This window comes from Coregonus clupeaformis, chromosome 36, assembly GCF_020615455.1.
Source record: "Coregonus clupeaformis isolate EN_2021a chromosome 36, ASM2061545v1, whole genome shotgun sequence".
Classification (NCBI taxonomy): Eukaryota; Metazoa; Chordata; class Actinopteri; order Salmoniformes; family Salmonidae; genus Coregonus; species Coregonus clupeaformis.
The window spans coordinates 4,586,348-4,602,289 of record NC_059227.1 but is presented as its reverse complement, the minus strand read 5'-3'; the positions used below and the strand labels follow the sequence as shown (position 1 = coordinate 4,602,289).

At 47.1% G+C, this 15,942-nt stretch overlaps 1 pseudogene; it reads left to right on the top strand.

The window, feature by feature from the left end:
* The window catches only part of LOC121552518, a 37,741-nt pseudogene extending 24,575 nt beyond the window's left edge, over nt 1-13,166 (top strand).
* Nucleotides 13,167-15,942: the final 2,776 nt, after the last annotated feature.

Here is a 15,942-nt window from a genome sequence, read left to right as displayed (position 1 = left end):
CAAATGTAATTAGAACAGGCTGGCTAAATCAGTGGTACCCAAACTTTTTCAGTTACTGTTTCACCAACTGAATTTTGCTCTGCCCTTAGTACCCCTGAAGTATCCCCTCGTGCATTTTACCAGTAGGTCTATGGTCTTATGAGTCTTCTCAAGTGCCCCCTGTGGATAGACCAAATACACTCAGGGGTCCTAGTACCCCTTTTTGGGAACCACTGGGCTAAATGACTGGTCTCTCACAATAGCTTCTGTTTTCTGTTTATTGTTAGCTGTGGGAGCCTTCACTGTTGCAATGAGGTGTGTGTGTGTGTGTGGGAAACAGCGTTTTTCCTTCCTGTCCCTTCAAATAATCTCAGCTCTCAATAAAAAAGGCAGGAAACCTCCCTGGCCTTCTGATAGAGGGACAACACACGACGACACACTCCTCCTAGCAGTACGCCGTTAAGGCTTCCCACCCGAAACAGTTCATGCATATATTATAACATTTTGTGACGTTTTTGTTTGTTTTGGTCTTTAGCAAGGTTTTTTTTCGGCTGTTCGTGTGCACAAACATTTTTCTCGAGCTAAGCTGAAGTTGGTAGCCGACGTCTACGCCCCTTCATCGGTGATTGGTCAACAATCACCTACGGATTCTTCAACGAGAGACGGATGGTTTTCATGCAAACATTTTCACTTGAGAAATACTGCACCAAACATCTTAGTTAGATATAAAATTGCGTGACTAAGATCTCTTCAGCAAAAACGTCAAAATTAATGATTCCTTTTTTTAGGAAATGTGTACTAGCTACGGCATCTCAAGATGGACAAACAGTACAATTGCTGCTTTTTTCTCGTTTTTTCAAGCAAAGGTGTTTTAAGGGAGTATGCGATCACACTAGTTCGGTTCGCCTAGCTAGGCGCCAGCCTAAACCGAAGCATGCTCTACACACCTTACGCACTTTATGCAAACGGAGCGGAACGCAGTACGTTTTGGTTTGGTTTATACGGATCCCAGTTAGCTTTTCAATGCATTTACGTTTTGGTTTGGTTTATATGGATCCCAGTTAGCTTTTCAATGCATTTACGTTTTGGTTTGGTTTATACGGATCCCTGTTAGCTTTTCAATGCATTTACGTTTTGGTTTGGTTTATACGGATCCCCGTTAGCTTTTCAATGCATTTACGTTTTGGTTTGGTTTTTACACGTTACATGAATGTCATTTTTCGTCACAAAATAGGTAGGCCTGCCTACGCCACTTCCTATGTCGCTTTGTTTCCGCTCGATGCAAACCTGAGCTCCATCCTACACTTACATTTACGTCATTTAGCAGACGCTCTTATCCACAGCGACTTACATTATCTTTTTATTTTTCATACTGGCCCCCCGTGGGAATCGAACCCACAACCCTAGCGTTGCAAACGCCATGCTCTACATCCCTGCCGGCCATTCCCTCCCCTACCCTGGACGACGCTGGGCCAATTGTGCGCCGCCCCACGGGTCTCCCGGTCGCGGCCGGCTACGACAGAGCCTGGATTCGAACCAGGATCTCTAGTGGCACAGCTAGCACTGCGATGCAGTGCCTTAGACCACTGCGCCACTCGGGAGACTACACACCTGATTCAGTTTATCCAGGTCCTGGGCAGCTTATTAGTAAAAACAGGTGTGTGTTATAGTAGGGATGGAACGACATTATGCAGGATTGTTGGCCACCGTTTGAAATCCATTTGTACGTCATCAGGCCTACAGGGGGCGAGCTTACCCGCATGCCTGTCTGGCCCACTGGGTGTGGCTGAGGTTTGGGATTTGGAGGGAAACACTTCTAGGGCTTTCTCTCCGTCTACACCAGCGTTGATGGCCAAGGCCTCCCTATGTGACACTGTGTAAATGATCTTACTGACAGTATTCACTGCTCTGCCTTGTGGTGGGACCCTAACCCCACTATGGTGTGTCTCCCACTAATCAGAGTGTAGTGGGACCCTAACCCCACTGTGGTGTGTCTCCCACTAATCAGAGTGCTTGGGACCCTAACCCACTGTGGTGTGTCTCCCACTAATCAGAGTGTAGTGGGACCTTAACCCACTGTGGTGTGTCTCCCACTAATCAGAGTGCGTGGGACCCTAACCCACTGTGGTGTGTCTCCCACTAATCAGAGTGCTTGGGACCCTAACCCACTGTGGTGTGTCTCCCACTAATCAGAGTGTAGTGGGACCTTAACCCACTGTGGTGTGTCTCCCACTAATCAGAGTGCTTGGGACCCTAACCCACTGTGGTGTGTCTCCCACTAATCAGAGTGTAGTGGGACCTTAACCCACTGTGGTGTGTCTCCCACTAATCAGAGTGCGTGGGACCCTAACCCACTGTGGTGTGTCTCCCACTAATCAGAGTGTAGTGGGACCTTAACCCACTGTGGTGTGTCTCCCACTAATCAGAGTGCGTGGGACCCTAACCCACTGTGGAGTGTCACCCACTAATGAGAGAGCGTGGGTGACACTCACCCACTGTGGTATGTCTCCCCACTAATCAGAGTGCGTGGGACCCTAACCCACTGTGGTATGTCTCCCCACTAATCAGAGTGTGTGGGACCCTAACCAACTGTGGTATGTCTCCCACTAATCAGAGTGTAGTGGGACCCTTACCCACTGTGGTATGTCTCCCCACTAATCAGAGTGTGTGGGACCCTAACCAACTGTGGTATGTCTCCCACTAATCAGAGTGTAGTGGGACCCTTACCCACTGTGGTGTGTCTCCCTCTAATCAGAGTATAGTGGGACCCTAACCCACTGTGGTGTGTCTCCCACTAATCAGAGTATAGTGGGACCCTAACCCACTGTGGTGTGTCTCCCACTAATCAGAGTATAGTGGGACCCTAACCCACTGTGGTGTGTCTCCCACTAATCAGAGTGCGTGGGACCCTAACCCACTGTGGAGTGTCACCCACTAATGAGAGAGCGTGGGTGACACTCACCCACTGTGGTGTGTCTCCCACTAATCAGAGTGCGTGGGACCCTAACCCACTGTGGTATGTCTCCCCACTAATCAGAGTGTGTGGGACCCTAACCAACTGTGGTATGTCTCCCACTAATCAGAGTGTAGTGGGACCCTTACCCACTGTGGTATGTCTCCCCACTAATCAGAGTGTGTGGGACCCTAACCAACTGTGGTGTGTCTCCCACTAATCAGAGTATAGTGGGACCCTAACCAACTGTGGTGTGTCTCCCACTAATCAGAGTATAGTGGGACCCTAACCCACTGTGGTGTGTCTCCCACTAATCAGAGTGTAGTGGGACCCTAACCCACTGTGGTGTGTCTCCCACTAATCAGAGTATAGTGGGACCCTAACCCACTGTGGTGTGTCTCCCACTAATCAGAGTGTAGTGGGACCCTAACCCACTGTGGTGTGTCTCCCACTAATCAGAGTGTAGTGGGACCCTAACCCACTGTGGTGTGTCTCCCACTAATCAGAGTGTAGTGGGACCCTAACCCACTGTGGTGTGTCTCCCACTAATCAGAGTGTGGTGGGACCCTAACCCACTGTGGTGTGTCTCCCACTAATCAGAGTGCGGTGGGACCCTAACCCACTGTGGTGTGTCTCCCACTAATCAGAGTGTAGTGGGACCCTAACCCACTGTGGTGTGTCTCCCACTAATCAGAGTGTAGTGGGACCCTAACCCACTGTGGTGTGTCTCCCACTAATCAGAGTGTAGTGGGACCCTAACCCACTGTGGTGTGTCTCCCACTAATCAGAGTGCGGTGGAAGAGTGGAACTAGTACCAGAGAGAGCAGTAGACCATTTCTATCTGTCTCTCTTGTCACAAACACTGAGAGCAGAGAGGAGTTGCAGTCAAGTGTTTTGGCATCGGCAGAGAGTCATCCTTCTTTAATGTATCCCTAAACCCAAAGTGCTGGGGTTGGAGCCACTGTGCCATAAACATACAGACATCAGCATCATCACCCCTCACCATAGGATTATCCCTTAAGACATCAGCATCATCACCCCTCACCATAGGCTTATCCCTTAAGACATCAGCATCATCACCCCTCACCATAGGCTTATCCCTTAAGACATCAGCATCATCACCCCTCACCATAGGCTTATCCCTGAAGACATCAGCATCATCACCCCTCACCATAGGCTTATCCCTTAAGACATCAGCATCATCACCCCTCACCATAGGCTTATCCCTGAAGACATCAGCATCATCACCCCTCACCATAGGCTTATCCCTTAAGACATCAGCATCATCACCCCTCACCATAGGCTTATCCCTTAAGACATCAGCATCATCACCCCTCACCATAGGCTTATCCCTGAAGACATCAGCATCATCACCCCTCACCATAGGCTTATCCCTTAAGACATCAGCATCATCACCCCTCACCATAGGCTTATCCCTGAAGACATCAGCATCATCACCCCTCACCATAGGCTTATCCCTTAAGACATCAGCATCATCACCCCTCACCATAGGCTTATCCCTTTGCCTGCTTCACTCTTTTGGATCTTCTTTAAAGAAATTAAAGAGGAAAATACAGTTTTCCTGACCACTGTTGATCATGGACACCTGTTGATCATGGACACCTGCAGAACCTTGGTCTGATGGATGCTATGAGTGGAATGCCTGTTTTCTCCCTCTCTTTTCTCCCCTCTCTTTTCTCCCTCTCTCATTTTCTCCCTCTCTCTTGCCCGTACCCTAGCAGTGAAATGGGGATATACAGTAAGCCTATATTATTAATGAAATCAGGCGATGAGTTGTAATCAGGCAGCAGGTCTAAGCTAATGGGCTAGTTATCTGCCCCTGGCTGGGCGCAACAGCGTTGTAATTGGGTCAGGGCCGGGTCAGGACCAGGCTCTGGTCCACAGGGATTGGATTACACCACCTGGATAGGAGAGGGGACAAAGGAGGGAGGGGAGAGAGAGAAGGAAGGAGGGGAGGGAGAGAGAGAGAGAGAAGGAAGGAGGGGAGGGAGAGGGAGAGAGAGAATGAGGAAGGAGGGAGAGAGAGAGAGAAGGAAGGAGGGGAGGGAGAGAGAGAGAGAAGGAAGGAGGGGAGGGAGAGAGAGAAGGAAGGAGGGGAGGGAGAGAGAGAGAGAGAGAAGGAAGGAGGGGAGGGAGAGAGAGAGAGAGAGAGAGAAGGAAGGAGGGGAGGGAGAGAGAGAGAGAGAGAAGGAAGGAGAGAGAGGGAGGGAGAGAGAGAAGGAAGGAAGGAGGGGAGGGAGAGAGAGAGAGAAGGAAGGAGGGGAGGGAGATAGAGAGAGAGAAGGAAGGAGGGGAGGGAGAGAGAGAAGGAAGGAAGGAGAGAGAGAAGGAATGAAGGAGGGAGAGAGAGAAGGAAAGAGGGGGGGAGAGAGAGAGAAGGAAGGAGAGAGAGAAGGAAGGAAGGAGGGGAGGGAGATAGTATGGTGAAGGGGTAAGGACTAGGCTAACGTGTCTGAAGAGGGTTGGATAGGGTAGTGGGGACAGAGGTCAATGAGGAGGTGACATCACATTGCATGGTATCCATAGTAACATTACATCAGTGTGTGTACAGACTATCCCAGTTTGGGTGGAGTGTACTTTCTTTGATTGCAGCCATAAAATTAAGTAACCTTAAAGCGGCAATATGTAACTTTTTGAGCGACCCGACCAAATTCACATAGAAATGTGAGTTATAGATCTGTCATTCTACTTGAAAGCAAGTCTAAGAAGCTGTAGATCTGTTCTATGTGCGCTATTTCTATGCTTCCCGTTCGTACATTTTTTGCGTCTTTTACTTTTGTTTTTGTACACCAGCTGAAACAACAATATTGTTGGTTATGGAAAATATATTTCCCAGCGGTTTAGATGGTACAATGATTCTCTACACTATACTATCTTATTTTGTCACGTAAACTGAAATTAGGTGAACTATTTTTTTTGAATCCCTCTCCCTTTTTAAGAAATGACAGTTATGCCAGTTGTGTTTAAAATAACACTTCCATATACAGCTCAGATTGCCTGTGAGGACAGTGGGGTTTAGGGAAGGTGGCTGTTTGGAATGAGGTTGGAATGCTTCTTTCCTTCTAATGTGGTGAGAGTAGAGTTGGAAGGGTGCTGTTTGCATGCAAGTGGAAAGGTCAAACACAAAGCACACAAAACATCTCCCTCAAGTTTATCCTACTCTCCTTCTTTTGCCAGAGCTGTAAAAACTCCCAAGGGGTTAATGGAGATGTTGTGTGTTTGCCAAAGTAGGGGATTATGATATGATTATGATGAGAGGGTTGGAGCTGTAGGATTTGTGGAGTGTGGCTAGGGGGTACTATTGCTGGGTCTGGGTGGCACCATGGTCTGCTGGGTCTGGGTGGCACCATGGTCTGCTGGGTCTGAGTGGCACCATGGTCTGCTGGGTCTGGGTGGCACCATGGTCTGCTGGGTCTGAGTGGCACCATGGTCTGCTGGGTCTGAGTGGCACCATGGTCTGCTTCTAACCGACACATCACCAATAGTACCCAACAGAGATATTGGTTGAACCACAATTCCCTGAATTTCCTCTCTCCCTCAACTTGTGTCATAAGCTCAGTAATCATCTGTCCCAACCACAGTCTCCTCTGCCCCCTCTCCCTCTCCCTCTCTCCCTCTCCCTCTCTCCCTCTCCCTCTCCCTCTCCCCCTCCCTCTCTCTCCTCTCTCTGACGCCAGAGCCTATTACAGGTATTTGATGGTGTGGGGCATTACAATTCATTTCAGTCATTTAGCAGACGCTCTTATCCAGTGCGACTTACAGTTAGTGAGTGCATACATTTTCATACTGCCCCCACCCCCCATGGGAATCGAACCCACAACCCAGGTGTTGCAAGCGCCATGCTCTACCAACTGAGCTACAGTTGGGGGGCATGCTGTGGGGCATGCTGTGGGGCATGCTGTGGGACATGGTGTGGGGCATGTTGTGGGACATGGTGGGACATGGTGTTTCATGGTGTTTGTCATAGAGGCCTGGTGTGGTTACACACCCTCAGACTTGGGTCAGTCTCTCCCTCCCCAGAATTCCCTGCTTCCACTGTGTTCCAGTATCTCCCTCCCCAGAATTCCCTGCTTCCACTGTGTTCCAGTCTCTCCCTCCCCAGAGTCCCCTGCTTCCACTGTGTTCCAGTCTCTCCCTCCCCAGAGTCCCCTGCTTCCACTGTGTTCCAGTCTCTCCCTCCCCAGAATTCCCTGCTTCCACTGTGTTCCAGTCTCTCCCTCCACAGAATCCCATGTTTCCACTTTGTTCATCTGTTCTATTCGTTTCTCAATGACTTGGCTAAATAAGGAATGAACAACATGATTACATAGACTCAATAGACCCTGTGGATATGATTAGAAACCCAACAAATCCCCTTTTCACACTGACCACTCCCTTCCTTTTCACACTGACCACTCCCTTCCTTTCACACTGACCACTCCCTTCCTTTCACACTGACCACTCCCTTCCTTTCACACTGACCACTCCCTTCCTTTCACACTGACCACTCCCTTCCTTTCACACTGACCACTCCCTTCCTTTCACACTGACCACTCCCTTCCTTTTCACACTGACCACTCCCTTCCTTTTCACACTGACCACTCCCTTCCTTTCACACTGACCACTCCCTTCCTTTTCACACTGACCACTCCCTTCCTTTCACACTGACCACTCCCTTCCTTTCACACTGACCACTCCCTTCCTTTCACACTGACCACTCCCTTCCTCTCTCCTTCCTCCTCTCATCCTCTCTCTCTCTCTCTCTCTCTCTCTGTTCATCTGTTCCATTAGATTCTCTTCAACACTTCACTAGGGTTCTAGAGGTTAGCAGCACGACCTCTCTGGGGTCAGGGGCTTGGTAGCTAACAGCAGCTATAGCCTCTGGAGCTTGTGGTGATGAGGTATCTCTCTATGTTGTTTCCGCTCTACAAGTGGACTAGTCTAAAACAACTTTCTCCATTCTCACACTTTTACAGCTGTGTGTGTCCCAAATGATGGATTGGCTTTGATTCCATTTAGGCTAGGTAGCGGTTTACATTTACATTTACATTTTAGTCATTTAGCAGACGCTCTTATCCAGAGCGACTTACAGTTAGTGAATACATATATATATATTTTTATACTGGCCCCCCGTGGGAATCGAACCCACAACCCTGGCGTTGCAAACGCCATGCTCTATCAACTGAGCTACATCCCTGCCGGCCATTCCCTCCCCTACCCTGGACGACGCTGGGCCAATTGTGCGCCGCCCATGAGTCTCCCGGTCGCGGCCGGCTGCGACAGAGCCTGGATTCGAACCAGGATCTCTAGTGACACAGTTAGCACTGCTATGCAGTGCCTTAGACCAGTGCCTTAGACCACTGCGCCATTCTAGCTGGATCCTAGCTAGAAACTGCTTTGGTTTCCTTATTGGATTACAAACGTCCTAATGGCTTTAACCTGACGGGGGTCAGACTCACAGTATAAACGGCCTGGGAACCAAAACCACTGCTGAGAGTCAGCCTGGGCCTGAACCTCCCTTGGGGACTCCTAACCCGGGCCGCAGCCCTGCTCCGTCACCCCTCAACCCTGACCCCTGACTCTGAGTGGTGACCTGGAGGTCAGACCATCATAGTGTGACTGTCAGAGGTGGGCAGGAGACACACGTCCTCTACATAGTGTTGCCTGACGTTAATACTTCACCTAGCTGCTGGAGGGCCAATCGGACCTTAACTACAGATCCTGGGTCAGATGAGAGATTACCCAGCCCATAGAGATACAATGTATTCTCTATGGGCTGGGTATGTTGGTCTATTTAACTCTGTGACCTTTGACCTACCCCCCAATCCTAACCTTCACCATTAGGGCAATGATGAAATAGATACCTGACTCTATCGCCTACAAAATCCTGTGTGCAACTCAGTTTCAGCTGTCCAGCTAACAGTGCCACTGAGGAAAGGATTGACTGAATTTTGTTTACGTAACGACAGTATAGCTGTCATCTAACAGGGGTCAAAGAGATCAGTTTAGCAGTCATCTAACAGGGGTCAAAGAGATCAGTATAGCTGTCATCTAACAGGGGTCAAAGAGATCAGTATAGCAGTCATCTAACAGGGGTCAAAGAGATCAGTATAGCTGTCATCTAACAGGTCAAAGAGATCAGTATAGCTGTCATCTAACGGGTCAAAGAGATCAGTATAGCTGTCATCTAACAGGGGTCAAAGAGATCAGTATAGCTGTCATCTAACAGGGGTCAAAGGGATCAGTATAGCTGTCATCTAACAGGGGTCAAAGAGATCAGTATAGCTGTCATCTAACAGGTCAAAGAGATCAGTATAGCTGTCATCTAACGGGTCAAAGAGATCAGTATAGCTGTCATCTAACAGGTCAAAGGGATCAGTATAGCTGTCATCTAACAGGTCAAAGAGATCAGTATAGCTGTCATCTAACAGGGGTCAAAGAGATCAGTATAGCTGTCATCTAACAGGGGTCAAAGAGATCAGTATAGCTGTCATCTAACAGGGGTCAAAGAGATCAGTATAGCTGTCATCTAACAGGGGTCAAAGAGATCAGTATAGCTGTCATCTAACAGGGGTCAAAGGGATCAGTATAGCTGTCATCTAACAGGGGTCAAAGAGATCAGTATAGCTGTCATCTAACAGGGGTCAAAGAGATCAGTATAGCTGTCATCTAACAGGGGTCAAAGAGATCAGTATAGCTGTCATCTAACAGGGGTCAAAGAGATCAGTATAGCTGTCATCTAACAGGGGTCAAAGAGATCAGTATAGCTGTCATCTAACAGGGGTCAAAGGGATCAGTATAGCTGTCATCTAACAGGGGTCAAAGAGATCAGTATAGCTGGCATCTAACAGGGGTCAAAGAGATCAGTATAGCTGTCATCTAACAGGGGTCAAAGAGATCAGTATAGCTGTCATCTAACAGGTCAAAGAGATCAGTATAGCTGTCATCTAACAGGTCAAAGAGATCAGTATAGCTGTCATCTAACAGGGGTCAAAGGGATCAGTATAGCTGTCATCTAACAGGGGTCAAAGAGATCAGTATAGCTGTCATCTAACAGGGGTCAAAGGGATCAGTATAGCTGTCATTTAACGGGTCAAAGGGATCAGTATAGCTGTCATCTAACAGGTCAAAGAGATCAGTATAGCTGTCATCTAACAGGGGTCAAAGAGATCAGTATAGCTGTCATCTAACAGGGGTCAAAGGGATCAGTATAGCTGTCATCTAACAGGGGTCAAAGAGATCAGTATAGCTGTCATCTAACAGGGGTCAAAGAGATCAGTATAGCTGTCATCTAACAGGGGTCAAAGAGATCAGTTTAGCAGTCATCTAACAGGGGTCAAAGAGATCAGTATAGCTGTCATCTAACAGGGGTCAAAGAGATCAGTATAAATGTCATCTAACAGGTCAAATAGATCAGTATAGCTGTCATCTAACAGGGGTCAAAGGGATCAGTATAGCTGTCATCTAACAGGGGTCAAAGAGATCAGTATAGCTGTCATCTAACAGGGGTCAAAGGGATCAGTATAGCTGTCATCTAACAGGTCAAAGGGATCAGTATAGCTGTCATCTAACAGGGGTCAAAGAGATCAGTAAAGCTGTCATCTAACAGGTCAAAGGGATCAGTATAGCTGTCATCTAACAGGGGTCAAAGAGATCAGTAAAGCTGTCATCTAACAGGGGTCAAAGAGATCAGTATAGCTGTCATCTAACAGGGGTCAAAGAGATCAGTATAGTTGTCATCTAACAGGGGTCAAAGAGATCAGTATAGCTGTCATCTAACAGGGGTCAAAGAGATCAGTTTAGCAGTCATCTAACAGGGGTCAAAGAGATCAGTATAGCTGTCATCTAACAGGGGTCAAAGAGATCAGTATAGCTGTCATCTAACAGGTCAAAGAGATCAGTATAGCTGTCATCTAACAGGTCAAAGAGATCAGTATAGCTGTCATCTAACAGGGGTCAAAGAGATCAGTATAGCTGTCATCTAACAGGTCAAAGAGATCAGTATAGCTGTCATCTAACAGGTCAAAGAGATCAGTATAGCTGTCATCTAACAGGGGTCAAAGGGATCAGTATAGCTGTCATCTAACAGGTCAAAGAGATCAGTATAGCTGTCATCTAACAGGTCAAAGAGATCAGTATAGCTGTCATCTAACAGGGGTCAAAGGGATCAGTATAGCTGTCATCTAACAGGTCAAAGAGATCAGTATAGCTGTCATCTAACAGGGGTCAGAGGGATCAGTATAGCTGTCATCTAACAGGGGTCAAAGAGATCAGTATAGCTGTCATCTAACAGGGGTCAAAGGGATCAGTATAGCTGTCATCTAACAGGTCAAAGAGATCAGTATAGCTGTCATCTAACGGGTCAAAGAGATCAGTATAGCTGTCATCTAACAGGTCAAAGAGATCAGTATAGCTGTCATCTAACAGGGGTCAAAGGGATCAGTATAGCTGTCATCTAACAGGGGTCAAAGAGATCAGTATAGCTGTCATCTAACAGGGCTTGATACAAAGCTGATTTACACGACAGACAGACAGACAGACAGACAGACAGACAGACAGACAGACAGACAGACAGACAGACAGACAGACAGACAGACAGACAGACAGACAGACGGACGAGGATCAGGGTATTGAGGTCTATCTGGTGTTTATCTGTCTCTATACAGGCTTATGGGTGACTCCTATTGATTAGTTACTGGATATAATCATCTTTGATCCAGAACTCTGCTCTGTTGAATGATATCCAGATAATCCTATAGCTTTTGAATTATGATATTTAATGATGTCATGGAGGTAACCTGTAGCCTGAATTGTAGCCTACACTACATGACCAAAAGTATGTGGACACCTGCTCATCAAACATCTCATTCCAAATTAATTAGCATTAATATGGAGTTGGTCCCCTCCTTTGCTGCTATAACAGCCTCCACTTTTCTGGGAAGGCTTTCCACTAGATGTTGGAACATTGCTGCGGGGACTTGCTTCCATTCAGCCACAAGAGCATTAGTGAGGTCGGGCACCGATGTTGACCAATTAGGCCTGGCTCGCAGTCGGCATTCCAATTCACCCCAAAGGTGTTCGATAGGGTTGAGGTCAGGGCTCTGTGCAGGCCAGTCAAGTTCTTCCACACCGATCTCGACAAATCATTTCTCTATGGACCTCGCTTTGTGCACAGTGGCATTGTCATGCTGAAACAGGAAAGGTCCTTCCCCAAACTGTTGCCACAAAGTTGGAAGCACAGAATCGTCTAGAATGTCATTGTATGCTGTAGCATTAAGATTTCCCTTCACTGGAACTTAGGGGCCTAGCCCGAACCATGAAAAACAGCCCCAGACCAATATTCCTCCTCCACCAAACATTACAGTTAGTCCTATGCATTCGGGCAGGTAGCGTTCTCCTGGCATCCGCCATCCCAGATTTGTCTGTCGGACTACCAAATGGTGAAGCTTGATTCATCACTCCAGAGAACTTGTTTCCACTGCTCCAGAGTCCAATGGCGGCGAGCTTTACACCACTTCAGCCGATACTTGGCATTGCGCATGGTGATCTTAGGCTGCTTAGCCATGGAAACCCATTTCATGAAGCTCCCGATGAACAGTTATTGTGCTGACGTTGCTTCATGAGGCAGTTTGAAACTCGGTAGTGAGTGTTGCAACCGAGGACAGATGATTTTTACGTGCAACGTGCTTCAGCACTCCCGTTCTGTGAGCTTGTGTGGCCTACCACTTCGCAGCTGAGCCGTTGTTGCTCCTAGACGTTTCCACTTGACAATAACAGCACTAACAGTTGACCGGGGCAGCTCTAGCAGGGCATACATTTGACAAACTGACTTGTTGGAAAGTTGGCATCCTATGACGGTGCCACGTTGAATGTCACTGAGCTCTTCAGTAAGGCCATTCTACTGCCAATGTTTGTCTATGGTGATTGCATGGCTGTGTGCTCGATTTTATACACCTGTCAGCAATGGGTATGGCTGAAATAGCCGAATCCACTAATTTGTGTTCACATACTTTTGTATGTATAGTATAAATGTTTGTCCTTCAACTAAATCCAACATGCACATCCAAATAGTCTACTATTAATGAGAATATTGATCAAGACAAGACTTAAAGAATCCTAAGATGCTGAACATTTAACAGATTTGTCCTCTTGCCCCTGTGATCCAGACAAGGAGACCCTGATCACTGGGAAGCTTCACACTCTGGACCTGCTGCTGTGTCGCCTCAAGGCATGAAAGACCTGCTGGAGGTGAGTAGAGTACAGTAGAATATAGTACAATACCGTAGAGTACAGTAGAATATAGTACAATACCGTAGAGTACAGTAGAATATAGTACAATACCGTAGAGTACAGTAGAATATAGTACAATACCGTAGAATATAGTACAATACCGTAGAGTACAGTAGAATATAGTACAATACCGTAGAGTACAGTAGAATATAGTACAATACCGTAGAGTACAGTAGAATATAGTACAATACCGTAGAGTACAGTAGAATATAGTACAATACCGTAGAGTACAGTAGAATATAGTACAATACCGTAGAGTACAGTAGAATATAGTACAATACCGTAGAGTAGCAGTAGAATATAGTACAATACCGTAGAGTACAGTAGAATATAGTACAATACCGTAGAGTACAGTAGAATATAGTACAATACCGTAGAGTACAGTAGAATATAGTACAATACCGTAGAGTACAGTAGAATATAGTACAATACCGTAGAGTACAGTAGAATATAGTACAATACCGTAGAGTAGCAGTAGAATATAGTACAATACCGTAGAGTACAGTAGAATATAGTACAATACCGTAGAGTACAGTAGAATATAGTACAATACCGTAGAGTACAGTAGAATATAGTACAATACCGTAGAGTACAGTAGAATATAGTTCAAGGTTCACTCATCTACTCTTAGATGACATCATGGTCTTCAGCAGAGTGGACGGAAATGCCGTTCCTCCTTCACAAAAGGAAACTGCCTGCTCCAAATTCGCTCCATTCATTTTTGTTTTGTTTAAAATCACCATTTAACCAACACCCACCTATTTTTTGTGACTACCTGGACCTACCATTTGGTTTTGAAGTATTGAGACCAAACCATATGATTCGAATGAAAAATCATTTGAATAAACAATATGCAAAGGTGACTTTAAGAAGCGCTCATCATTTCAAGTAGGCTACATGTCTTATTAAACAGCATGTAAACACTCTAAATAGGTCAGGATCCAGACAGGTAGCCTATTTATTTATTTAGGCTATATCATTAGCTTGTTATTTCAATTATTTCAAGGCTATAGACTACAAGGAAATACATTGTGGAGCATTAGCGAGTGCGACACACTAGGCTGGCAGGAACATAAAGCGCTCAGCATTTAAACAACATTTCGTTGTATTAAGTCATTATAGTCCGTAAATTGCGCATATAGACTGTTACTTACTTAGAATTATAGAAAAATCGAACAAAAAATGCCTTATTAGGCTCAGTGCCTTTAAATTCATTTTTAGAAATACGAGTTTGACCAGAGTCTGTGGCTTCAGGCTCATGCGATGGTGCCTGGAGATCCGGCTAGCAGCGGAGAGTACCACTGCAGAGCCACATTGGGATGCTAAACACCTGTCACCTTGATTTTTGCACCTGTGTATTTTTTTTTCAGTTTCTTTATGAAAATATTTATCGAACTCCATGACAGTAGCTAAAGCAAGGGTCTATAAGCAGCACACAAGTAGCTTTTAAATGAATGCTGGGCCGGGCACGCCCTGAGCTGGTGAAGTGAGCGCTACTGGAGCGAAATTGGAGCGGGTGAGAAGTTAAATTGGGCATGCTCCGCTACTCACGCCGCTCCGCTACTCACGCCGCTCCGCTACTCACGCCGCTCCGCTCACATACTCTGGTCTTCAGTGAGAGACATCCTCAGAAACAGTGGATCTGACATAAACAAAATATTTAAAAAATAGCTACCGGTAAGTTGTTGTTTCAGTCTCTCCACTAGAGGGTCCAGGTACAGCAGCTCTCAGACTCTCCCTCTGCCTTGTTAGAGACCAGAGAGCTAATTATAATTACTCTGACTAATTATCAGGTCACAGTAATCAGCCAGGCCTCAGTAATCAGCCAGGCCTCAGTAATCAGCCAGGCCTCAGTAATCAGCCAGGCCTCATCTGTAGCGGGAGGGAGAGGAGAGAGGGTCTGGTAGGAGGGGGAGGGGAACAGTGGGCGGGGCGGAGGGAGAGGAGAGAGGGTCTGGTAGGAGGGGGAGGGGAACAGTGGGCGGGGGGAGGGAGAGGAGAGAGGGTCTGGTAGGAGGGGGAGGGGAACAGTGGGCGGGGGGAGGGAGAGGAGAGAGGGTCTGGTAGGAGGGGAGGGGAACAGTGGGCGGGGGAGGGAGAGGAGAGAGGGTCTGGTAGGAGGGGGAGGGGAACAGTGGGCGGGGGGGTTGGATGAGAGAAAATGGAGAAAAACAGGAAAACAAACAGAGAAAGCAACAAAGAAGAGAGGGTTTGAGCGAGAAACAGAACAGAGAGGTCTGTTTTTTCAGCGCATGGGAAGGTCTCTTGTTGATTTGAAAGCCAGGCGGTCGTGCCGTGGGAATGGGAACGCGCACAGCGTTGAATAACAATGGCACTCAATCACTCCTAGCTCTGTCTAACTCCCAGCTCTGTCTAACTCCCAGCTCTGTCTAACTCCTAGCTCTGTCTAACTCCCAGCTCTGTCTAACTCCCAGCTCTGTCTAACTCCCAGCTCTGTCTAACTCCCAGCTCTGTCTAACTCCTAGCTCTGTCTAACTCCTAGCTCTGTCTAACTCCTAGCTCTGTCTAACTCCTAGCTCTGTCTAACTCCCAGCTCTGTCTAACTCCCAGCTCTGTCTAACTCCGTCTAGCTCTGTCTAACTCCCAGCTCTGTCTAACTCCTAGCTCTGTCTAACTCCCAGCTCTGTCTAACTCCTAGCTCTGTCTAACTCCCAGCTCTGTCTAACTCCCAGCTCTGTCTAACTCCTAGCTCTGTCTAA